At 40.4% G+C, this 25,087-nt stretch overlaps 1 long non-coding RNA gene across 1 annotated transcript; it reads right to left on the bottom strand.

Annotated features, from left to right (window-relative positions):
* Positions 1 to 14,541: 14,541 nt before the first annotated feature.
* On the bottom strand, positions 14,542 to 15,470 carry LOC130234436 (uncharacterized). The gene is made up of 3 exons (XR_008838313.1): positions 15,340 to 15,470; positions 15,172 to 15,266; positions 14,542 to 14,791 (listed from the first exon to the last, which is right to left on the bottom strand). It is a non-coding gene; the product is annotated as an uncharacterized LOC130234436 (long non-coding RNA).
* Between the last annotated feature and the right edge of the window lie 9,617 nt (positions 15,471 to 25,087).

Below are 25,087 nucleotides of genomic sequence, written 5' to 3'. Positions count from 1 at the left end.
TAATCTCTTTGAAGTGCAAAAAAGCAACTACGTCTAACATGCTAGAAAGGACCGAATCAATTTCTTATTAATAGCCGAGAACACTCACAGAAAACATTAGATAATATAAAGCAGTTTGTTCTTTTATACCAGTATATTCATTTAGAGAAATGTCTACTAAACCATGTGTCCTCAGCGATAAGCAGTCCTGAAAAGATCTGCAGACTCTCGATCAGACTCCTGGATTCCCCTCTTCAGGACCTCCATCTGCTGCAACCAGATCTTCAACATTGAATGCAGAACAGCTCTGGGGCTTACAGGTCAGCATTGCAGGGACCTGCAGAAACATTAACACGACCACCAAGACAAAGGAACACACACACACACACACATACACACTTTGGTGGCCCCTGAGAGGCAAACCTGTTCCAAGTGTGGATATGGAAGGCTGGGAGGAGAGACCCTCACCTTCTGTTGCATGCATTCCATGGTACCACAGCACTGGTGTGAACACCTGGGCCTGTCCAGAGGAAGACACCGTTGAGCTCATTGGAGCCTCTGCCTCCAACTGCAACAGCAGCTCCACTCGCAGTTCAATGATATTCCAATAAAGCTTCACGACCTCGAGCTTCTCACGCACACCATTAAAAAAAAAGAAAATATATTTTTGAAAAATGTTAATTACTGGGTCTGTGTAGTGTTCAGAGTGCATGAAATGTTCAGAGAAATTTACTTAGTCATGTAATGTGAAGACTCCTGGAGATCATGACTGACAGGAGTTTAACTCCAGCTCTGCAGAAAACATTAACAAAAGATATTACAACAAGCATTAGGAAAAGAGTTTGACACTCACCTTCAATGTAATCAGCCCAGATATGTCAGATGATAGAATAGCCAATGATTAGAGTCACAGTCAGTCTCAAAGGGGGCCAAGCAGTTCAGGGTGGACATCTGGAAGGATGGCAGTTGTGGAGAACCTTGCCTTCTGCTCGACGCATGGTCCACAGTACCACAGCGCTGGAGGAAACACCTGGGCAGGCCATGTACTGGACCTGTGCAGAAGACAGTCAAGCTGATTGTAGTATTAACATCATTCCACAAAACTTACCTCAGACAAGCACACATTAGCCCAGTTCAATCAAAACTCAAACCCAAGAACTGAGCTTGCAGATCCAGGAATTCCAGGCAAAGCTTCTCCACTGTCTCCTGCAGCTGGATGAGTCTTCATCTGCACTCAAAAAAGGTACACCAGAATTAGTGAATTAAATACATAAATTCATAGGTATTACTGCTGTCTGTAGTGCAGTGCGCACACTCACTTTGTTGTGTTTGTCTGGATCAATCTGCAGACTCAATCAGACTCCTGGATTCCCCTATTCAGGACCTCCATCTGCTGCAACCATATCTTCAACACTGAATGCACAATAGCTCTAATGCTTACAGTTTAGCATTGCAGGGACCTGCAGAAACATTAACACAACCACCAGTAAAAAAAGGAACGCACACCCCTTACCTTTAGTGGCGCACAGATGTGCCAATCTAGTCGTCAATGTTCAGTACCCTTACATGCGAGGGGGCAAACCAGTTCAAGGTGGGGATCTGGAAGGAGACCCTTGCCTTCTGCTGCATAAGTTTCATGGTACACCAGCACTGATGTGAACACCTGGGCCTGTGCAGAGGAAGACACTTAAGCTTTGTCTGTGTTGGAGCATCAACATCATTCTGCAGACTTGCTTCAGATAAAAAAGCATCAGCCCAGTAGATCAAACTATTCTACACTCAAAAGAACTGAGCGTGAAGATCCAGGAACTCCAGGGAAAACTTACACTGCTTCGTACTCCAACTGCAGCTCCACTCGCAGTTCAATGATCTTCCAGCAAAGCTTCACATCCTCGAGCTCCTCACCCACACTATAAAAGACAAAAGGAAAACATAAAAATTTAAGTTACTGGGTCTGTGTAGTGTTCAGAGTGTGTGAAATTTACTTATTCACGTAGTGTGAAGTCTCCTGGGGATGATGACTGACAGGAGTTTAACTCTGGCTCTGCAAAAAACATTAACAAAAGATATTACGACAAGCATTAGGAAACAAGTTTTTGATTGACCTTCAATGGAATTAGCCCAGATATGCCAGATGGAGTGGTCAATGATTAGTTATAGTCTGTCTCGGAGGGAGCCAAACGGTTCAGGGTGGAGATCTGGAAAGCTGGCAGTTGCAGAGAACCTTGCCTTCTGCTTATCGCATGGTCTACAGGGCCCCAGCACTGGAGCAAACACCTGGGTAGGACATGTACTGAACCTGTGCAGAGGAAGACAGAGTTGAGTTGATTGTAGTATAAACATAATTCCACAAAACTTACCTTATAAGCAAACATCAGCCCAGTTCATCAGGCAAAACTCAAATCCAAGAACTGAGTTTGCAATCCAGGACCTCCAGGCAAAGTTTCTCCACTGATTCCTGCTCCAACTGCAGCTTGAGCCCCCACCTGCAATCAAAAATCTAGACCAGTATTTGTGAATAAAATAAAACCGCATTACTGCTGTCTGTAGTGCAGTGTGCGCACTTACATTGTTGTGAATTAACTAGAGTCAGATATTATGAAGCATCCTGGAGATGTCGTGCAACAGGGGTTCAGATCCAGATCTGCTGGGCAGTAAACAATCAGCATTACGCCTAGAACACTCACAGAAAACATTAGATAATATAAAGCAGTTTGTTCTTTTATACCAGTATATTAATTTAGAGAAATGTCTACTAAACCATGTGTCTTCAGCAATAAAGCAGTCCTGAAACAATCTGCAGAGTCTCGATCAGACTCCTGGATTCCCCTCTTCAGGACCTCCATCTGCTGCAACCAGATCTTCAACACTGCAGAACAGCTCCAGTGCTTACAGCTCAGCATTGCAAGGACCTGCAGAAACCATTAACACAACCACCAGGAAGACAAGGAACACACACACACACACACACACACACACACACACCTTACCTTTAGTGGATTACAGGCAAATGTTCTAGGTTAGGATCTGGGAAGGCTGGAGGAAACCCTCGCCTTCTGCTTCACACATGATCCACGGTACCCCTGAACTGGAGTAAACACCTGGTCCTGTGGAGAGGAAGACACAGTTGAGCTGATTGGAGCGTCAACATCATTCTGCAAACTTACCTCTGATGAACAAGCCTCAGCCCAGTGGATAACGCCAGTCTACAAATCCAAGAACTCAGCTTGCAGATCCAGGACCTCCAGGTAAAGCTTCTCCACTGTGTCCTGCTCAAACTGCAACTCCACTCCCAGATCCACGATCTTTCTGCAAAGAGTGACCTCCTCCAGCTCCTGATCCACAATAAATATAGACAAATAATAAAATGACAATATAAACCACAAGTATTAGTGTTGTCTGTAGTGATTGGTGTGCGAAATGCGCAGAAAAATTCATTAGTGTCAGCACAGAGAAACCTAGCAGCAGATCTCACAACTCGACCTACAATTAGAGGGATACAAAGTTAGCGTTAGTTCTACTATAAAAGATCTGGGTGTCATATTAGACAGCAATTTAACTTTTAAAAATCATATATCCCATGTCACAAAAACTGCTTTCTTTCATCTGAGAAATATAGCTAAGTTACGAAGTATGCTATTCATCTCAGATGCAGAAAAGCTAGTCCATGCTTTTATGACTTCTAGGCTGGACTACTGTAATGCTCTGTTTGCTGGCTGCCCAGCATCCTCTATTAACAAACTTCAATTACTACAAAATGCAGCTGCCAGAGTTCTAACCAGGTCTAGAAAATTTGATCACATCACCCCAATTTTATCCTCCTTACACTGGCTGCCTGTTAAGTTTCGTATTGAATTTAAAATATTGCTTCTTACATATAAAGCTTTAAATAATCTAGCTCCTGCTTATCTAACCAATCTTCTGTCTCGCTACAATCCAACTCGCTCTTTAAGATCTCAAAACTCAGGGCTTCTGGTAGTACCTAGAATAGCAAAGTCGAGTAAAGGAGGTCGAGCCTTCTCATTTATAGCTCCTAAACTCTGGAATAGCCTTCCTGATAACGTCCGAGGCTCAGACACACTCTCCCAATTCAAAACTAGATTAAAGACCTATCTGTTCAGTAAAGCATACACTCAGCGCACCACTTAGGGGGCTTCCACACAGGTTATGCATCTTGCTGATATACACTGTGAACATCAGCTACGCTAATTATTTTCTTTATTCTCCATTTCCACCTGGGGATACTCTTCCCGAGGCCCTCAGACTATGCAGAGTCACTGATTCGATCCAAGACCAACGACGAGATGATCCCAAGGTTTCCATATCCTGGACCTGGCCGAATCCTGAACAACTACTGCGATGGTCATGGAAGAGTGGAGAACATGAGACTGTTCCCTATGACGCTCCAGAGACAGACGAGTCTTCGCTGAGGCCAGCTTCCAGCCTCCGCCACTGAGACTGCAGCTCTGCACAAGACGTTTGGCCAGCGGAGAAATTAAACTGATCGTGCCCAACTGAGCCTGGTTTCTCTCAAGGTTTTTTTTCTTCACTTCCGCCTTTAGTGAAGTTTTTTTTTTTTTCCCTCTCCGCTGTCTCCACTGGCTTGCATGGTTCAGGATCTGTAGAGCTGCGCATCGTTGGATTTGCTCTTCAATATTTGGACTCTCAGTAGTGATTATTAAACCACACTGAACTGAGCTCAACTGAACTGAACTTAAACACTACAAACTGAACTACACTGTTCCTATTTACTGTGACCTTTTATGTGAAGCTGCTTTGACACAATCTACATTGTATAAGCGCTATACAAATAAAGGTGAATTGAATTGAATAGAACGCCCACAGTAAACACCGCAGTAATTAAAAGCAGTTTGTTCACAGCATAACCATTTATTCAGAACAAAGATTAATGAACCACTAATATATTTGTTGTTACATGGATGGTTCTTAAGTTTGATTTCGATCAGGTTCCTGACGCCACTCTTCAGGATCTCCATCTTTATGATGTTGACCACCACAGAATATGACAGCTGATGTTTATTGGCATTAAAATATTTTTAAAAAACAGGAACCTGACAAACATCAGAAACATTTGACATATCTAATAATTTAGGCCAGATGATAGAAGCTAATGATCAGTCCAAATGAGTATCATAGGGGGCAATGCTATTCTGAGTGGAGATCTGAAAGATTGAAAGTGAAGGAGAACCTTGCATTCTTCTGTATACAGTCCACGGTACCCTAGATAAGTGAATGCCAACAGGGTAGCTTAAAACGGCTCCATTCCCAGAAATGAGCTTGCAGATCCAGGACCTCCAGGCAAAGCTTCTCTGCAGCTCAACAGGTCCTTACCTGCACTCAAAATGGTAGATCAAGTTAAACTGAAAACAAGATCATAAATCTCTGCTAATGTAAAATGGCATGGAGTCCTACTCTGCAACCTTTGAGTGACTCAAATTAATCTCTGCAAATTTGATCTAAACGGAAATTAAATTCTAGGAACCATGTGATCTTCACTTAATTTGATTCTTTTATATAAAAAAAAAAAAAAGTAAAGTTTAAGATTATTTGCACCAATTAGAATGAAAAAAAAAAAAAAAAAAAAAAAAAAAGCATGATCTAAAATGGGCCCTGATGAATGAAATACTTACTAAATGTGCCAGAGCGTACGGTCAAACAAAACCCTGAGAAGAGAAACACTTACCAGATGTACCGAAGCGTACAGTCAAACAAAACCCTGAGAAGCAAAACACTTACCAGATGTACCGAAGTGTAGTCAAACAAAACGTTGAGGAGAGAAACACTTACTAGATTTGCCCGAGCGTACAGTCAAACAAAACCCTGAGGAAAGAAACTCTTACTAGATGTGCCCGAGCGTACAGTCAGTCAAACAAAACGCTTACTAGATGTGCCCGAGCGTACAGTCAAACAAAACCCTAAGAGAAACACTTACCAGATGTACCGAAGCGTACAGTCAAACAAAACCCTGAGGACAGAAACGCTTACCAGATGTACCGAAGCATACAGTCAAACAAAACCCTGAGAAGAGAAACGCTTACCAGATGTACCGAAGCATACAGTCAAACAAAACCCTGAGAAGAGAAACGCTTACCAGATGTACCGAAGTTTAGTCAAACAAAACGTTGAGGAGAGAAACACTTACTAGATTTGCCCGAGCGTACGGTCAAACAAAACCCTGAGGAAAGAAACTTACTAGATGTGCCCGAGAGTACGGTAAAACCAAACCCTGAGAAGAGAAACACATACCAAATGTACCGAAGCATAAAGTCAAACAAAACCCTGAGACGAGAAATGCTTACCAGATGTACCGAAGTGTAGTCAAACAAAACGTTGAGGAGAGAAACGCTTACTAGATGTGCCTCAGTGTACTTCTGATCTGTATAATACCTCTTCATTAACTGATACTAATTGATAACGTTCAGATAGATCAGACCTGAACCAGGCCAATGCAGCTCTTGTAAATCCAACATAATTTTCAAGACTATCAAGGGAGAATATTATGATCGATTGTATCAAATGCAGCAGTGAGGTCCAATAACACTAAGAGAGAAGTGAAACCACGATCAGACGCCAGGAGGAGGTCATTTGTAGCTCTAAGGAGTGCCGTTTCTGCGCTATGAAATGCTGTAAATCCAGATTGAAGTTTCACAAATATTGTTTCTTTGTAAGGAGGAACATAGTTGAGCAAATACAGCTTTTTCTAGCATCTTTGATAGAAAAGGGTCTATAATTTACTAGTTCTTTTGGATCGAACTGTAGTTTTAGTAAGAGGCTTAATGACAGCTAGTTTAAAAGATTTAAGAACGCATCCTAAAAGTAGGGATGAATTCAAAACGTTTACAGGTTCAGAAACTTCTGAAAACAATAGTTTTAATAATTTGGTCGGTATAGGATCGAGCATAGATGTTGAATTGGACAAATTTGAGTTTAGACAGTTGTTCCTCACCTACTGCAGAAAGAGTTTGAAGTTTATCCATTAACGGTCTACAGTGCTCTAATTGGGACTATGCTGCAGGAGGCAGATTTGATGGGGCTTATTTGATCTCTGATATGATCAATCTTGCATGTGAAAGTTCAAAGATTACTGCCATGTTGAGAAATGCATGTTGATGCTTTATTTTTATTTAGATTGGGTCCCGTGTTAAACAGGACCATAGGGTTGTGTTTATTTTCTTTTATTAAAGTTGAAAAAGCAGATCTGGCCGACTTTAAAGCTTTTCTAAAGTTAAGTGTACTCTCTTTCCAGGCCAGATCAAAAAATTTGAAAGAAAGATGATTTCTTCCATATCCGTTCCAATTTCTGGGCTGCTTTCTTTAAGGCACATGTGTGCTCATTGTGCCATGTCAGATTGTTTTCCATAATCTCTTTGAAGTGCAAAAAAGCAACTACGTCTAACATGCTAGAAAGGACCAAATCAATTTCTTATTAATAGCCAAGAACACTCACAGAAAACATTAGATAATATAAAGCAGTTTGTTCTTTTATACCAGTATATTCATTTAGAGAAATGTCTACTAAACCATGTGTCCTCAGCGATAAGCAGTCCTGAAAAGATCTGCAGACTCTCGATCAGACTCCTGGATTCCCCTCTTCAGGACCTCCATCTGCTGCAACCAGATCTTCAACATTGAATGCAGAACAGCTCTAGGGCTTACAGCTCAGCATTGCAGGGACCTGCAGAAACATTAACACGACCACCAGGAAAACAGGGAACACACACATACACACTTTGGTGGCCCCTGAGAGGCAAACCTGTTCCAACTGTGGATATGGAAGGCTGGGAGGAGAGACCCTCACCTTCTGTTGCATGCATTCCATGGTACCACAGCACTGGTGTGAACACCTGGGCCGGTCCAGAGGAAGACACCGTTGAGCTCATTGGAGCCTCTGCCTCCAACTCCAACAGCAGCTCCACTCGCAGTTCAATGATATTCCAATAAAGCTTCACGACCTCGAGCTTCTCACGCACACCATTAAAAAAAAAGAAAATATATTTTTGAAAAATGTTAATTACTGGGTCTGTGTAGTGTTCAGAGTGCATGAAATGTTCAGAGAAATTTACTTAGTCATGTAATGTGAAGACTCCTGGAGATCATGACTGACAGGAGTTTAACTCCAGCTCTGCAGAAAACATTAACAAAAGATATTACAACAAGCATTAGGAAAAGAGTTTGACACTCACCTTCAATGGAATCAGCCCAGATATGTCAGATGATAGAGTAGCCAATGATTAGAGTCACAGTCAGTCTCAAAGGGGGCTAAGCAGTTCAGGGTGGAGATCTGGAAGGCTGGCAGTTGCGGAGAACCTTGCCTTCTGCTCGACGCATGGTCCACAGTACCACAGTGCTGGAGGAAACACCTGGGCAGGCCATGTACTGGACCTGTGCAGAAGAAGACAGTCAAGCTGATTGTAGTATTAACATCATTCCACAAAACTTACCTCAGACAAGCACACATTAGCCCAGTTCAATCAAAACTCAAATCCAAGAACTGAGCTTGCAGATCCAGGAATTCCAGGCAAAGCTTCTCCACTGTCTCCAGCAGCTGGATGAGTCTTCATCTGCACTCAAAAAAGGTACACCAGAATTAGTGAATTAAATACATAAATTCATAGGTATTACTGCTGTCTGTAGTGCAGTGCGCACACTCACTTTGTTGTGTTTGTCTGGATCAATCTGCAGACTCAATCAGACTCCTGGATTCCCCTATTCAGGACCTCCATCTGCTGCAACCATATCTTCAACACTGAATGCACAATAGCTCTAATGCTTACAGTTTAGCATTGCAGGGACCTGCAGAAACATTAACACAACCACCAGTAAAAAAAGGAACGCACACCCCTTACCTTTAGTGGCGCACAGATGTGCCAATCTAGTCGTCAATGTTCAGTACCCTTACATGCGAGGGGGCAAACCAGTTCAAGGTGGGGATCTGGAAGGAGACCCTTGCCTTCTGCTGCATAAGTTTCATGGTACCCCAGCACTGATGTGAACACCTGGGCCTGTGCAGAGGAAGACACTTAAGCTTTGTCTGTGTTGGAGCATCAACATCATTCTGCAGACTTGCTTCAGATGAAAAAGCATCAGCCCAGTAGATCAAACTAGTCTACAATCAAAAGAATTGAGCGTGAAGATCCAGGAACTCCAGGGAAAACTTACACTGCTTCGTACTCCAACTGCAGCTCCACTCGCAGTTCAATGATCTTCCAGCAAAGCTTCACATCCTCGAGCTCCTCACCCACACTACAAAAGACAATAAAAGGAAAACTTAAAAATTTAAATTACTGGGTCTGTGTAGTGTTCAGAGTGTGTGAAATGCACACAGAAATTTACTTATTCACGTAGCGTGAAGTCTCCTGGGGATGATGACTGACAGGAGTTTAACTCTGGCTCTGCAAAAAACATTAACAAAAGAGATTACGACAAGCATTAGGAAACAAGTTTTTGATTGACCTTCAATGGAATTAGCCCAGATATGCCAGATGGAGTGGTCAATGATTAGTTATAGTCAGTCTCGGAGGGAGCCAAACGGTTCAGGGTGGAGATCTGGAAAGCTGGCAGTTGCAGAGAACCTTGCCTTCTGCTTAATCGCATGGTCTACAGGGCCCCAGCACTGTAGCAAACACCTGGGTAGGACATGTACTGAACCTGTGCAGAGGAAGACAGAGTTGAGTTGATTGTAGTATAAACATAATTCCACAAAACTTACCTTATAAGCAAACATCAGCCCAGTTCATCAGGCAAAACTCAAATCTAAGAACTGAGCTTGCAATCCAGGACCTCCAGGCAAAGTTTCTCCACTGATTCCTGCTCCAACTGCAGCTTGAGCCCCCACCTGCAATCAAAAATCTAGACCAGTATTTGTGAACAAAATAAAACAGCATTACTGCTGTCTGTAGTGCAGTGTGCGCACTTACATTGTTGTGAATTAACTAGAGTCAGATATTATGAAGCATCCTGGAGATGTCGTGCAACAGGGGTTCAGATCCAGATCTGCTGGACAGTAAACAATCAGCATTACGCCTAGAACACTCACAGAAAACATTAGATAATATAAAGCAGTTTGTTCTTTTATACCAGTATATTAATTTAGAGAAATGTCTACTAAACCATGTGTCTTCAGCAATAAAGCAGTCCTGAAACAATCTGCAGAGTCTCGATCAGACTCCTGGATTCCCCTCTTCAGGACCTCCATCTGCTGCAACCAGATCTTCAACACTGCAGAACAGCTCCAGTGCTTACAGCTCAGCATTGCAAGGACCTGCAGAAACCATTAACACAACCACCAGGAAGACAAGACAGACACACACACACACACACACACACACACACACACACACACACACACACACACACCTTACCTTTAGTGGATTACAGATTTGCCAAACTAGTCACCAATGTTCAGTCCCATTACATCTGAGGGGCAAATGTTCTAGGTTGGGATCTGGGAAGGCTGGAGGAAACCCTCGCCTTCTGCTTCACACATGATCCACGGTACCCCTGTACTGGAGTAAACACCTGGTCCTGTGGAGAGGAAGACACAGTTGAGCTGATTGGAGCATCAACATCATTCTGCAAACGTACCTCTGATGAACAAGCCTCAGCCCAGTGGATAACGCCGGTCTACAAATCCAAGAACTCAGCTTGCAGATCCAGGACCTCCAGGTAAAGCTTCTCCACTGTGTCCTGCTCAAACTGCAACTCCACTCCCAGATCCACGATCTTTCTGCAAAGCGTGACCTCCTCCAGCTCCTGATCCACAATAAATATAGACAAATAATAAAATGACAATATAAACCACAAGTATTAGTGTTGTCTGTAGTGATTGGTGTGCGAAATGCGCAGAAAAATTCATTAGTGTCAGCACAGAGAAACCTAGAACACCCACAGTAAACACCGCAGTAATTAAAAGCAGTTTGTTCACAGCATAACCATTTATTCAGAACAAAGATTAATGAACCACTAATATATGTCGTTACATGGATGGTTCTTAAGTTTGATTTCGATCAGGTTCCTGACGCCACTCTTCAGGATCTCCATCTTTATGATGTTGACCACCACAGAATATGACAGCTGATGTTTATTGGCATTAAAATATTTTTAAAAAACAGGAACCTGACAAACAACAGAAACATTTGACATATCTTTAATAATTTAGGATGATAGATGGAAGCTAATGATCAGTCCAAATGAGTATCATAGGGGGCAATGCTATTCTGAGTGGAGATCTGAAAGATTGAAAGTGAAGGAGAACCTTGCATTCTTCTGTACACAGTCCACGGTACCCTAGATAAGTGAATGCCAACAGGGTAGCTTAAACAGCTCCATTCCCAGAAATGAGCTTGCAGATCCAGGACCTCCAGGCAAAGCTTCTCTGCAGCTCAACAGGTCCTTACCTGCACTCAAAATGGTAGATCAAGTTAAACTGAAAACAAGATCATAAATCTCTGCTAATGTACTAGAGTCCTACTCTGCAACCTTTGAGTGACTCAAATTAATCTCTGCAAATTTGATCTAAACGGAAATTAAATTCTGGGAACCATGTGATCTTCACTTAATTTGATTCTTTTATATATAAAAAAAAAAAAAAAAGTAAAGTTTAAGATTATTTGCACCAATTAGAATGAAAAAAAAAAAAAAAAAAAAAAAAAAAAAACGCATGATCTAAAACGGGCCCTGATGAGTGAAATACTTACCAAATGTGCCAGAGCGTACGGTCAAACAAAACCCTGAGAAGAGAAACACTTACCAGATGTACCGAAGCGTACAGTCAAACAAAACCCTGAGAAGAGAAACGCTTACCAGATATACCGAAGTGTAGTCAAACAAAACGTTGAGGAGAGAAACGCTTACTAGATGTGCCCGAGCGTACAGTCAAACAAAACCCTAAGAGAAACACTTACCAGATGTACCGAAGCGTACGGTCAAACAAAACCCTGAGAAGAGAAACACTTACCAGATGTACCGAAGCATACAGTCAAACAAAACCCTGAGGACAGAAACGCTTACCAGATGTACCGAAGCGTACAGTCAAACCAAACCCTGAGAAAAGAAACGCTTACCAGATGTACCGAAGTGTAGTCAAACAAAACGTTGAGGAGAGAAACACTTACTAGATTTGCCCGAGGGTAGTCAAACAAAACCCTGAGTAAAGAAACTCTTACTAGATGTGCCCGAGCGTACAGTCAGTCAAACTAAATGCTTACTAGATGTACCCGAGCGTGCAGTCAAACAAAACCCTGAGAAGAGAAACGCTTACTAGATGTACCGAGAGTACGGTAAAACCAAACCCTGAGAAGAGAAACGCTTACCAAATGTACCGAAGCATACAGTCAAACAAAACCCTGAGGACAGAAACCCTTACCAGATGTACCGAAGCATAAAGTCAAACAAAACCCTGAGAAGAGAAACGCTTACTAGATGTGCCCGAGCGCACGGTCAAACCAAACCCTGAGAAGAGAAACGCTTACCAGATGTACCGAAGCATACAGTCAAACAAAACCCTGAGGAGAGAAACGCTTACCAGATGTGCCTCAGTGTACTTTTGATCTGTATAATGCCTCTTCATTAATCAATACAAATTGATAACGTTCAGATAGATCAGACCTGAACCAGGCCAATGCAGCTCTTGTAAATCCAACATAATTTTCAAGACTATCAAGGGAGAATATTATGATCGATTGTATCAAATGCAGCAGTGAGGTCCAATAACACTAAGAGAGAAGTGAAACCACGATCAGACGCCAGGAGGAGGTCATTTGTAGCTCTAAGGAGTGCCGTTTCTGCACTATGAAATGCTGTAAATCCAGATTGAAATTTCACAAATATTGTTTCTTTGTAAGGAGGAACATAGTTGAGCAAATACAGCTTTTTCTAGCATCTTTGATAGAAAAGGGTCTATAATTTACTAGTTCTTTTGGATCGAACTGTAGTTTTAGTAAGAGGCTTAATGACAGCTAGTTTAAAAGAGTTAAGAACGCATCCTAAAAGTAGGGATGAATTCAAAACGTTTACAGGTTCAGAAACTTCTGAAAACAATAGTTTTAATAATTTGGTCGGTATAGGATCGAGCATAGATGTTGAATTGGACAAATTTGAGTTTAGACAGTTGTTCCTCACCTACTGCAGAAAGAGTTTGAAGTTTATCCATTAACGGTCTACAGTGCTCTAATTGGGACTATGCTGCAGGAGGCAGATTTGATGGGGCTTATTTGATCTCTGATATGATCAATCTTGCATGTGAAAGTTAAGATTACTGCCATGTTGAGAAATGCATGTTGATGCTTTATTTTTATTTAGATTGGGTCCCGTGTTAAACAGGACCATAGGGTTGTGTTTATTTTCTTCTATTAAAGTTGAAACGCAGATCTGGCAGACTTTAAAGCTTTTCTAAAGTGTACTCTCTTTCCAGGCCAGACGAAAAAACCTCTAGTTTTGATTTCCATATCCGTTCTATTTTCTGGGCTGTTTTAAGGCATGTGTGTGCTCATTGTGGCATGGCGTCAGATTGTTTCCCTAATCTCTTTGACGTGTAATGGAGCAACTATGTCTAACGTGCTAGAAAGGACAGAATCAATAGCTTCAGTTGCAGCGTTGAGCTCTTATGGGCTGCCTGGAATGCTAAGGAGATTAGAAAGATCCGGTAGATTACTGACAGTGATCTTTAGTGCTAGCGGTGATTGTTCTACCATATTTAGGAATAGAAAATAATTTTGTAGACTTATCAACTCACAAAACACGATTAAATAGCGATCTGAAATATCACCACTTTTCTGCACAACTTCAACATTAGCAATATCCATACCATGTGATAAACAGGTCTTGTCTTAAAGGGAAGGTGAAGACATTGGCATATATAGTAATATTTTAGTGTCACTCAGCGATTTGACTTCAGTTATAACTAATTTGCAGTAATAGTGTTGTATATTTTAGTGTGCAATTTTAAAAAATACATTTCCATTTAAAATTTATAGTCGCAATACACTGTAAAAAATCTTATGTGCTATTTACAAAAAAAAAATTGTGGTAACACTATTGCACGTATTATTTTTAAGTAAATTTCAAGACTTGATTTTTTTAGCAAAAACCACTTGAATGAATCATGTGAAAATTACTAAATGTTTTGAGTGATAAATGAAGATTTTAATATTATTAGCGGAATGTGCTTTTATAATTTAAGCTAATCCACCACCATTTACTCACATTTATTTTTTTTAACAAAAACCACTTGAAAGAATCATGTGAAAATTACTAGTTTTTTTAAGTGATAGAGGATGAATTTAATATTATTAGTGGAATGTGCTTTTATAATATATGCAAATAAATCACCATTTACTCAAATTTATTACTGAAAATTACTCATTCATCAAATGTAAAATATATAACGTATAATGAAATGCATACACAATACATTTAGGCCAAATATCATTTTATTACATGTTACACTGATAACAAAATGGTACAATATGTTAAACAAATCTATATAAAATTTACAGCATTGTTAATCTCTGATAAAAGTTCCTTTATCCATGTCATGGAAAAAACTGACCTGTCAACTTTCCTTTGTAGGAATAGTCACATTTTAGACAATATTTGACAGAATTTGTGTATTGCAAACTTAATATTCGTTTCTTTGTAAGTGATTTTAATTTGTGGAATATTTGTATAAATCCAGTTCAGCAATTCTAGATTTTCCAGGCTAGCCATGACTCACTTATCCTCCAAGACAATGCAGAAGTCCTCATGGTTGGTCATCCCTCTGACAGACAGCAATTCTCTGTGCATTCCCACACTGTAAAATAAACATTACGTTTATTATATTGAAATTATGCAGTTGTACATTTCAAATGTTTAAGGTTTACTAAAACACATTAAGGAAATAAATTAATGAAATAAACCATTTCTTTTTATTTCTGTGAACAGTAATTCTTCATAATGTTTGAGTAGATGTTGCTGACTGACACAAATACACAAGTATTTTCACTTATAATGGACAGGGTGTTTAAATGTATACTAGTGTACAGACATTTATAAAAACATACCATGTTTATACAAGGAATAGTGCATTCAACAGTGTAATGCTTGAGCTATATATTTTTTTGTAAGCATGCAAAAATATAAAATGCAGTTTTCGGAAGATCATAAATATCTGAAACAGTTTGAGACACTTACATTGCACTCCTGAATGAGCTCTTCCTCTTATTCATACAGATAAACCAGCAACAGAGGACGACATCTCTCGATTCATCCCTGATTTAATGTGAGGTCTGATGCAAAAAAGTGTAGAAATTAGTAATAATAATAATAATAATACTACACAAATAACATTATTAAAAATACCTGATGTATGGCACCCATTCTCTTTATCAAAATCTGCCTCAATAAACTGCTCCTCTTTAGTGGGAAAACTCTGCGAACGTTTTCTTCATTAAACTGAAAAATGAAGCAAACAAATATTAGTATTTATGTACAGTATTATATATAAACAGTTCATTACATCAGCAATGCTGTAAAAGGAACCTTATGAAATGGAAAAGCACTAGCTGTACATAAACCCCATTGAATAGCTAGCTAACTTAGCTTACACTTACCACTTAACAAGCTCACTGTTGTTCGTCTGCTTAACTGTTGCCTGATCGTTGCTGTTAAATATTATGATGCAAATAATTTGTTCAACTTCATTATATAATTCAGAATGAACATTGAAGCAAATCAATTTCAAATAGGAATGGGTGGTTAAAAATACCCGTGTATCCCTATATACATCATATGGCAAAAACTAAGCTCCTGAACAAGTTTGAACAGCATGTGTCTTTCCTGAAAGAGCTTAGGCTACTTAAGACAATAAAATGATAAACTGTTAATGCTTACCTCTTAACATGCTCGCTGTTGATCTGCTCCTTCAAAATGTCGTCTGATCACTGCCGTTGTTGAGATTCAAATGCAAACATCTCAGTCAAATCCACATAATTGAGTGAATTTTCTTAAAATAAACGTGAAGCCATCTTTCCTCAATATTATTAGCTTAACTGGTTTCTCAAATTAAGCTTAATAATTGCACTAGTTTGCTTAAAAAAATAAGTAAAATTAAAATCTTAGTTATATTAGCGAAATCTCCTTAATATTTTATAATAAATCCAGAATATCAATTTTTTAAAGAAAATATGCTCATTATTTTTAATGACCACATTAATTTTTTTAATGAAAATTACAAGCCTCAAGATTCATTTTTTACAGTGTAGTATATAGGCCTCCAGAACACCATTCTGACTTAAAAGAATTTGCCAATTTCTTATCCAAAATACCTCTGGCCACAGACAAAGATTTAATTGTTGGAGCTTTTAATATTCATATAGAAAAAGATGCTTTAAGTTTGGCCTTCTTAGACCATGTCTCAGGGCCCACTGATAGACATAATCATACCTTAGACCTAATATTATCACATGGGACCAATATTGATAATGATTAAGTTGTGCAGGAGTGATGGCATTTCAGATCACGATGTAGGCCCAATCCCAACTAACCCTACGTAATTCACAATTCTCTTTAGTTTGAAGGAGTAGGGCTAAAGTAAAGTAGATAACCCTTCGAATAGATTTCTCAGGACCACACTCAAAACCAAGGGGTAAGAAAATTTACCAGAATACACCACCCACAACAGCAGAGTCACTGCACTCAGGTGTCAGATGGAAATTTTATTTTTTGTCATTATTATAACAAAGCACAGATTAATATAATCATAACTGCGTTCATGTATTATAGTCATGCTTTAAAAAAAAACGTAACTAAAATAAAAACTGCTAAATTCTATAATCCTTAATATTAATTCCTGTACAGCAATAATCCTCTGTCAGAAAAGTTTAGTGGCTGGGATCAAGCCTTTTACAGCATTTGCTATAATGTTAATGCAGTTTTTGGTGTTTAGACGTATAGGGCCACGATGTAAATGCGCATTATAGTTAAGATCTTATTGCAACAATGATATATGCCTTCAGTGATTTCCTGAAGATAAACCCCAGAAAATAACACTGGAATTACTACAGTAGTCGCTATCATCTGATCTCATTAAGCAAGAGCTCCATGACATGTGCAGGTACTGTAGTGCTATCCCAATTCTTGGGGTAAATTAGACTGACACACTTTCAATGTACTAGAATCTCTATGTTAAACTGCTTTGACACAATCTCCATTGTAAAAGAAATAGATTAATTTAATCAAATTACAGCCTTTAATTCAAGAATTGAGCTTGCAGATGTAGGACCTCCAGGCAAAGCTTCTGTAGTATGGTGGGTGCAGTACTTTTAAATGACATGACTTGGACGGTGTTAAGAGTCCTGGAGCGGTTGTCTGATGGAAGTTCAGCTTAAGAATTGCTAGGTACAGATGTACAACAAAAGAAAAAGCCTATAACACTCCCAGAGCGGGGACAGGGAGAAAGAGAAAATAAATAAAACCCACCAACAACTGTTATATCTTATGTAATATCAGTGCTGCATTACTAACAATTAATTATAGTTCATTTAATAAGTTGGATAATGTGGGTATTACAGGAACTGCATTGAGCTGGTTTAGTTCACTTCCTTTTATGCCAATACACAACTTTATATTTCCCCTCAGCCAGGTCATTTGAACAATATCCAAAAAGTTAAGATTGAATAGCTGATATTAAAAACTGGTTCACTAAAGATTAGTTTAATTTAGATTAGGCGGAGATCTTTATTGAATCCAAAAACAGTCTGAACCTTTAAGAACTGTTCAGTTAGTGTTTTAAATATTCCAGTGTGATTTGAGCAACTTGTCATCTCAATGCCAGATCTCAAGCATGTGTAAAAATGCATTTATCGTCTTAATGTTGACAAACTTGTACTAACCCCATTTCTTACACAAATTTGGTCAAAGAAATCATCATGCCCAATTGAGCCGGTTTCTCAAGGTTTCTTCTCTCCATTTTAATCAACTGGTGAAAGTCTGTTCCTCAGCACTGTCACCACTGCCTTGCTTGGTACTTGTGAAGCTGCGCATCTATGTTTTTGGTCTTCTGTATTTGGACTTTCAGCAGTGGAATTTAAACTAAACTGGAATTATAAAGTCCTGGAGATGTTGTCCAACAGAGGTTCAGCTTAATCTCTGCTGGGGTGCAGATGGCCAACATGGAATAGCCTAGGACACTAACAGAAAAGGGAGAGGTGGGGGGGGGGGGGGGGGGTATTGTTAACAGTAGTTTATCATTTACAATTATTCAGACCAAACTGTACAAACCATGTTGTTTTCGGTATACAGAAATATCCCAAAATTATAATCTGAATAACCAGCAGTCTCAATCAGTTTTCTGAATTCTGATCTTCAGGACCTCTATAAGCTGCACCTAGATGTTGCTCACCATTGCATGCAAGACGATGACAACTCCATTGCTTACCAGCATTCAGGAGATCGGCAGCTTGCAGAGAGACTTTAACTTGAGCATGAGAAACTGTACGCACCTTACTTTTAGTGGATTTAACTCCGATGTACTAGATTACGTAGTCACCATCGATTGGTCTCATTCCATCTCAGAAGCAAAGCAGTTCAGGGTGGAGATCTGGAACAAGGGAGGAGAGAGCATCAGCTTCGGCAACAGACATAGGCCACAGTAGCCCAGTGCTTGAGTTGATAACTGACCAGGTCACAACCTGTGCACTGAGCCTGTACAGAGGAAGATAGTTGATGTGGTTAGTGTCAGTTTCATGCTACAAACCTACCTAACGAGTGACCATCAAGCCAACAGCTCATGCACAGATCAACTCCCAGAATAGAGTGGGTGATGATTGAGCTAATGATTAAAAAAAATAATAAAAATTACATTAGTTTAGTCCATGTAATGCTCAGTGTAAAATGCTCAGAGAAATTTACTTGCTAGCGAAAAGAATCCTGGAGATGTTGTCTGAGAGGAGTTCTGGTCCACCTCTGCTAGGGTGCAGACAGACACCACGGACAAGCCTAGGAGTCTCACAAACACAGCAGTAATTAAAAGCTATTTGTGATTAATGATAACACTTCATTCAGAGCAAAGGCGAGGTGATTGGAGAATTAAAGCCATAAACTAAAAGCATAAAGCAAACATCAAATCCAATAAATGAGCTTGCAAAGCAGGACCTCCAAGCAAAGCTTCTCCACTGCCTCCTGCTCCAACTGCAGCTTGAGTCCTCATCTGCACTCAAAGAAACCAGCATTAATGAATTAAATATATAAATTCATCAGTATTACTGCTGTCTGTAGTGCAGTGTGCGCACTCACGTTATTGTAAATTAACTAGAGTCAGATATTATTAAGCATCCGGAGAATGTCGTGCAACAGAGGTTCAGATCCTGATCTGCTGGGCAGCAAACCATCAGCATAAGGCCTAGAACGCTCACAAAAAACATTAGATAATATAAAGCAGTTTGTTCTTTTATACCAGTATATTTGAGAAATGTCTACTAAACCAGGTGTCCTCAGTGATAAAGCAGTCCTGGAACGATATGCAGACTTGATCAGATTCCTGGATTCCTCTTCAGGACCTCCATCTGCTGCAACCAGATCTTCAACACTGAATGCACAATAGCTCTAATGCTTAGTTCAGCATTGCAGGGACCTGCAGAAACATTAACACAACCACCAGGAAAAGGCACACACCCACCCACCCCTTACCTTTAGTGGATTACAGATGTACCAAATTAGTCGTCAATGTTCAGTACAATTACATCTAAGGGGCAAACCAGTTGTAGGTGGGGATCTGGAAGGAGACCCTCGTCTTCTGCTGCATAAAGTCCATGGTACCCCAGCACTGGTGTGAACACCTTGGCCTGTGCAGAGGAATCCACTGTTAAGCTCATTAGAGCAATCAACAGATTCTGCAGACTTACCTCAGATGAAAAACATCAGCCCAGTAGATCAAAGTAGTCTCCACTCAAAGAACAGAGCATAAAGATCCAAGAACTCCAGGCAAAGTTTGCACTGCCTCCTGCGGCTCAACTTGCAGTTCAATGATCTTCCAGCAAAGCTTCACAACATCGAGCTTCTCACCCTCACTATAAAAAGGCGACACAAAAAAAAAAAAAAAAAAAAAAGGAAAATATAAAAAATGTTATTTACTGGGTCTGTGTAGTGTTCAGAGTGTGTGAAATGCTCAAAGAAATTTACTTTAGTTTTAAGACTGGCGATCATGACTGACAGGAGTTTAACTCCGGCTCTGCAGAATCTGGATGGAGACCCTTGCCTTCTGCCGCATACATTACACTGTACCCCAGCACTGGTGTGGACACCTGGGCCTGTGCAGAGGAAGACACCATTGAGCATCGACATTCTGCAGACTTACCTCAGATGAAAAAGCATCAGCCCAGTATAAATCAAGCTAGTCTCCAATCAAAGAACAGAGCATGAAGATCCAGGAACTCCAGACAAAGCTTTTACACTGCCCCCTGCTCAAACTGTGGCTCCACTCGCAGTTCAATGATCTTCCAGCAAAGCTTCACAACAGAGCTTCAACCACCCTATTATTTAAAAAAAAAAAAAAGACAAAATATTTAATTAAAAAAAGGCCTGTGTAGTGTTCAGAGTGTGAAATGCTCACAGAAATTTACTTAGTCAGGTAGTGTGAAGACTCCTGGAGATGACAGGAGTTTAACTTCTGCAGAAAACATTAATAAAATATATTAAGACAAGCATTAGGAAAAGAGTTTGACACTCACCTTCAGTGGAATCAGCCCAGATATGCCAGATGGTAGAGTGGCCAAAAATTACAGTCACAGTCGGTCTCAGAGGGAGCCAAGCGGTTCAGGGTGGAGATATTTAAGGCTGGCAGTTGCAGAAAACCTTGCCTTCTGCTTGTCGCATGGTCCAGTGTACTGGGCCTGTGCAGAGGAAGACACAAAGCTGATTGGAGTAATATTCCAGAGCCTTACCTCAGATGAGCAAATCTCAGTCCAGTTCATCAACCAAACCTCAAATCCAAGAACTGAGCTTGCAGATCCAGGAACTCCAGGCAAAGCTTCTCCAATGCCTCCTGCTCAAACTGCAGCCTGAACTTGGGCCAGATATTATGAAGCATTCTGGAGATGTCATGCAACAGGGGTTCAGATCCAGATCTGCAGGGCAGCAAACCATCAGCATGAAGCCTAGAACACAAAGAAAACAAGGCGATTACTTTTATACCAGTATATGCATTTAGAAAAATTATCTACTAAACCATGCGTCCTCAGTGATAAGCCATCCTGAAACGATCTGCAGTCTCGATCAGACTCCAGGATACCCCTCTTCAAGACCTCCATCTGCTGCAACCAGATCTTCAACACTGCATGCAAAAGAGCTCAGATGCTTAGTTCAGCATTGCAGGGACCTACAGAAACAATAAACATGACCACGAGGAAAACACACCCTTATCTTTAGTAGGTTACAGAGGTGCCAAACTTGTTGCCAATGTTCAGTCCCATTACATCAGAGCAAATGTTCTAGGTGGGGCTCTGGAAAACCCTCACCTTCGGCTGCACATGTTCCACAGTACCCCAGCACTGGTGTGAAAACCTGGGCCTGTGCAGAGGAAGACACCGTTAAAAGCTGATACGAGTCAACATCATTCCACAAAACTTACCTCAGATGAGCAAACAATCAGCCCAGTTCATCAGATAAACTCAAATCCAAGAACTGAGCTTGCAGATCCAGGACCCCCATCCAAAGCTTCTCCACAGCCTCCTGCTCAAACTGCAGCTTGACAAATCTTCACCTGTATTAAAAGGTAGACCAGTATTGGTTATAAATATAACAGACAGTTCTTAAAACAAAATGGTCATTTTCAGAGTCTTGATCAGGCTTCCTGGATTCACCTCAGGACCTCCATCTGCTGCAGCCAGATGTTCAACACTGTAGATGAACAATTGAGCATCAAGATCAGTCTGCAAACTTACCTCATGAGTGAGCATCAGCCCAGTCGATCAAGCTAGTCTTTAAATCAAAAGAATTCCATTAGCAGATCCAGGACCTCTAGATGAAACTTTTCCACTGCCCAAACCGCAACTCCACTACCAGATCAATGATCTTGCAGCAATGCTTGACCACCTCTAGCTCCTCACCCACACTATTAAAAAAAAAATAAATAAAATAAGTGTAATGCACTAATTTAGGTATTAGTGTAGTCTGTAGTGTTCAGCATGAGAAATGCTCAGAGAAAATTTACTTAGTCAGGTAGTGCAAATCATCCTGGAGATGTTGTCTGAGGAGTTCAGTTCCTGCGCTACTGGATTGCAGACAGTCAGCATGGACAAGCCTAGAAGAAGTCGCAGATACAAGTCACCCCAATAATTACGCAGCTCACATTCACAAAAACATTCAGAGCAAAGGTTTTACTGAACCGTTGATATCCTTGTCTGCAAATGGAGAATGGTCTTTAAAAAAAAGAGTTTCAATCAGGCTCCTGATGCCACTCCTCAGGGATCTCCATCTGCTGCAGCTTGATCACTGCCACATAGATTACGGCAGCTGATTTAAATCAGCAATTAGAGTCACAGGAACCTGCAAAGAAAACATTAACAAGCACCAGGTGTGCCAAATAGAGTGGCTAAGGATCAGTCTTGGAGCGGGCAAAGCAGTTCTGGATGGAAATCTGAACTATTGACCGTAGACCCTCACCTCCTGCTACACAGATGGTCCATGGTACCCCAGCACTGGAATGAACAGCTGGGCAGGCTGTGTACTGGGCCTGTGCAAAGGAAAAACACAGTTGAGGTTATCAGAGTATCTCAATCAGGTCAAACTTCTCATAAGAGAGAATTATACAAGCAAAGCTCCATCCTCAGAACAGAGCTTGCAGACCTCCAAGCAAAGCTTCTCCACTGTTTCCAGGTGCAATGGTTTCTAACCTGCAGTAAATAGATAAAATTAAATTGACACATTTCTGGAAACGACAAGTAGGGATAAACAAGATCTTAAATACCTGCTGATGTACAAAGCCAGAGACTGGATTACTCAAGTCGATGATTTTTGGCAGCAACATTAGACTATTACCTGTCAAATAATAATCCAGTACAGAGTCCGCATTTCCTGTGGTCTTAACTCACTTTACCATAAACCAATTGAGTCTTTAAAAACAGTGTAATAACTTGTATATTCAGTATATCAGGCGCTGCAAAAAACTGAGTAACAGAGCCAGGTAGTAAATAACCTAGTAAGTAGTAAACTAATGAAAGGCAGAGTAGGTTTCATCAGCCAAACAATACCTGCCCATCTGTGTTTAGTACTTACAATGGGTTTGAAGAGTCTTTGCAAGCCATGAAGCTCTTGCTTAAACCCGGAGATAAACCACTTACAAGACATGCCAGTGCGTAGTCAAACAAAATCCTGAGGAAAGAAACGCTTGCCAGATATACGAGCATACAGTCAAACAACCCTATGAGAAACACTTACCAGATGAGCCAGAGCATATGGTCAAACAAAATCCCGAGAAACTTACCAGATGTGCAGGAGCATACGGTCAAACAAAATCCTGAGGAGAGAAGCGAGATGTTCCAGAGCATTTAGTAAAAAAAGCCGAAGAGAAACTTACCAGATGTGCCAGAGCGTTCGGTCAAACTAAATCCTGATGAAAGAAACGCTTACCAGATGTACGCAAGTATACGGTCAAACACTGGAGAAACACTTACCAGATGTGCCAGAGCATACGGTCAAACAAAATCTTGAGAGAAACACAAGCGAGATGTTCCAGAGCATACAGTAAAACAGAAAGCCAAAAGAGAAACACTGACCAGTTGTGCCAGAGCATACAGTCAAACAAAACCCTGAGGAGAGAAACATTAGTGAGATGTTCCAGAGGATACAGTAAAAACAAAAAAGCCAGAGACACTTACCAGATGTGCCAGAGCGCTCACTCAAACAAAACCTTGAGGAAAGAAACATTAGCCAGATGTGCCGGAGCATACAGTAACAAAACCCAGAAGAGAGAAAGGTTTACTAGATGTGCTACAGCATACGGTCAAACAAATCCCTGAGAGAAGTTGGAGGAAAATAAATAAATAACCCTAACACCAGACACACATGAAAATGTCCACCCCGCTGCTTGTATGGCGAGAGAAGACAGAGCAAGTCTTAATGTCAGAACCTGAATATTCTTACAAAAAGGGAACACTTAGCGCCAATCGGATTTATAAAAGACCAGGAGAAAAGTCTAATATAATCAGCTTTAACTGGATGAATACCATTGCCTGACCAAAAAGGTATGAGAGAAAATAAAAAAAATAAAAAAAAACTAAAAGAGCAAGTTAAACTGGGATCAGGAGTTGTCATTTCACAAGTTTAAACTAAAGGCACAAGAAAAGTTAAATATTGAAAGATCGGACTGTTTGGAACCAGAGGCAGTAGTGAAGAGAAAGATGCTTTGAGTAGCTCATTTGTAGAACTGAAGATATATTGAAAACGCTCCAAATGAAGAAACCACACTGAGCGCCATAATCTACATGCATACGAGCAGAACAGCATGAGGACCAGTGGAGTAAACTCCGGACTAAAAACACCATTCATTTATTTTATATAGACATTAATTTATAAAAAGGACTCATGAAGCTACAGTAACTGCAGAACACGGAAGCTAAAATCAATGATCCAGAGAACAATCTCTACAGCTTGATGAAACCGGCTTTCACAGAGCTGATTTCAGGTCATTCAGCAAACAAAAACCACAAATTTGCTAGAAAGTGAAAGTTACAGGGAGAGAAAAAAAAAAAAAACACTGCAGTCTTAGAGGAATAGAGAAGGGTTTCAGTGGAGACTCAGATACTCATTCACACAGCACAGCTCAAGTCAATCAGACACTGGATTATAGAAGCACATCAGCAGATACGGAGCACAGGCGTGGAGAATCACTGTCTGAACACACCAAGAGCTTTCAATGCACAAACCAAACAGAAACCTTCAGTGTGGAGACGCTATAATGGTTCATTAGTCCGCAAATACAGATCTGATATACAAGCTTCAACAACTGTCTGAGAACAAACTGACCTCAGATCAGTCCTTAACAGGGAGTACAGAGGGAGGAGCATTTACTGAATACACTGTGCGTGTGTGTGTGTGCGTGTGTGTGTGCGTG

This window comes from Danio aesculapii, chromosome 9, assembly GCF_903798145.1.
Source record: "Danio aesculapii chromosome 9, fDanAes4.1, whole genome shotgun sequence".
NCBI classification, from domain to species: domain Eukaryota; kingdom Metazoa; phylum Chordata; class Actinopteri; order Cypriniformes; family Danionidae; genus Danio; species Danio aesculapii.
This window is presented reverse-complemented; position numbering and strand designations above follow the sequence as displayed.